The sequence below is a fragment of the Tachysurus vachellii genome, chromosome 23 (genome assembly GCF_030014155.1).
Source record: "Tachysurus vachellii isolate PV-2020 chromosome 23, HZAU_Pvac_v1, whole genome shotgun sequence".
NCBI lineage: Eukaryota > Metazoa > Chordata > Actinopteri > Siluriformes > Bagridae > Tachysurus > Tachysurus vachellii.
Window position 1 is genome coordinate 13,362,905 of NC_083482.1, and position 2,500 is coordinate 13,365,404.

A 2,500-nucleotide genomic window follows, 5' to 3' on the forward strand; every position below is an offset into this window, starting at 1 on the left:
GGAAAAGAATTATCAATAATTATGAATAATGTACATGCATAATAAATGGGTTTTTGCCCCAGGGCAGAATCTGCCGTGGCTGCTCGTGTCCTGAACATAGAGACAAGGATCAAAACGTTGCCCGTGCTGTGCTACCCAGCATCTGCCCTCCTTTCATCCAGCGCTGTGGCAGATTGGAGCCCGCTGATTTACCCGTGCCATGTTTTAGCATTGTTAGCAGGGAGCGTTCAGGCTGGGAACGGCGTCCTGGTGGCAGGCATTAGCATTCGAGTCCCTCTCTGTGTTTTAGACACGCTAATCGGAGAGCAAGTCTGAGCCATGACATGCTTATTGTTTAGCTAGATTAATGTCTAACCCTGGCACCTGCGTGTTACAAACCCCCTCTGCTATTTATTTACAGAAAATAAACATGACTGGAAGCTAACTGTGCATCGTTAAAGATTTCCCCGTTATCTAATTATAGACTGGGGTAGCTTTGGATGCTAGGCGTTATGATATTAGCTGAATTAGCAAGCTGCTAATGGTTGTTTTTTTTTTTTTTCTTCTTTTTTTTTATTAACACATAACAGTTATCATCTTCCGAGACGAGTAAGCATTCAACTTCAACAAATTTTTCATCAACTACAGACACCACCTCCACTCGTAACTCCTAATTACGACTTTGCGTTGGCGTTCATATCGAATTAAATCAACGGAGACTAAAAATAATAACCGTTAAATTGACGTATCTTTGACATGGACTAAACCTACAGTATCCGACATTTGTCAAAATTAGCACTGAAAACGCAAATACGTTATATCCTGCTCCGGATATATTTAGACGTCTGAGCGTATCCGATCTCATCGGTGTGACATTTATAGCTGCTGCCTTGAAAATTACTGCAAAGTAACACCAGAGCTTTTTTAACATTTGGTGAGATAACGAGACAGCTTAATGGGGTATGAATGTAGGAGAGACCTTTTCGTTCTCTCTATCTCTGCATGCGTGGCAAAGAACTGTACATGGAGGTCTCAGAAAAAATCGCTAGTCCATTGGGCCACTTTAGATTAGCCCGCAGTGAGAGATCAAATGTGCAGGGCCGGGACATTATCTCCTCCTGACGGTGAGGGATGCACAGCACAGGAAAGTAGGGAACCCCGTAATGAGCAATTGGAGAAGGACTTTTTTTTTTTTTTTTTTTTTTTACCGTGGCACTTCTGGCCTGTCTGGCCTCCCAGGGCTGTGCAATCTCTCTGTGTCAACAGCACTGGGAAAGGCTGATTCTATTAAGATTAAAGGAGTGAAGATAGGACAGAGAGTCACAGGGGCAAGTTTGATCATCGGGATTGGGTCAGCGCCATTTGTTTTTTTTCTCTCTTTCTCTCTAAATAACTCAATAAAGTGCTAAGACATTAGCTGAAGCTGGTCGCTTTAACACTCTTTACAAGTACACCGGCTTATGACTTATGGGACATTTTCAATCAGAATAAACAATAAATTTTTTTATCAACAGTCAGAAGTCTGATCTAAAATTAATCAGGACTCTGTTAATAAACTTATAGTTTAGTCATTTAGTGAAAATAAAAACCTTCAAAATTAAGCTGTTTATGAATGAACAAGAACTTGCAGCATTTCAGAGAGAAAAAAATGGGTTTGATAGCCTTCGAGATCAAAACAGAAATCTTAATTAAAGCTACAAATTCTTTTAAGCTCTTAGTGTCTACTTTCATATGAGCTTCATATTAACCATCGCTGTGGAGTGAGATATGACAAAAACAGCAGCAAATCATAGTTCTCACTCACTCATTCACTCATCTTCTACCGCTTATCCGAACTACTCTCGGGTCACGGGGAGCCTGTGCCTATCTCAGGCGTCATCGGGCATCAAGGCAGGATACATCCTGGACGGAGTGCCAAGTCAGAGTTAAAACTTAAAATCGATTAAATACGGTAGTATTTAGAAGTATTTATAAGGCCTAACCCACACCATTTAAACACATAGAAGTGAATGCACATGCAACATAATTGAAACACCTCGGTGTCCTGCTGTCTTGATTGGACATTGGTCGGTTTCATTTGTTCATTTATTCTATTTCTATGATACATTCAGGTGGATTTGTGTTAATGAAAAGTTTCCTTATAAATGTTTGTCTGAATATGTTGGAGCGTGTTGGTATTCTGGTCAATCCTCAACATAAACACATTGTCATTGACCTGGTTTGCTTTTCGTAGTCACTTCCTGTTTACCCAAACTAGTCAGTTTCTCTCGTTATCTACTGACCTACTTATCTTAATCACTTCCTGGTTTTGGATATTGATCCATCAGGCAGATCTGTATTCACTCCTTCCTTCTTTGTCATTATTCTAAGTTATATTAAGGCTCTTCATTTGGAATTTCCAACCTCTGTCAAGGAAAAAAGATCTAGAAGCTTAGATAGTTTCACGAGAAAAATCAAACCTAGATACAAAACATTAATCAAGATTAGAAGACTAGATGCTGCGATAAAATCAAAAGACAAT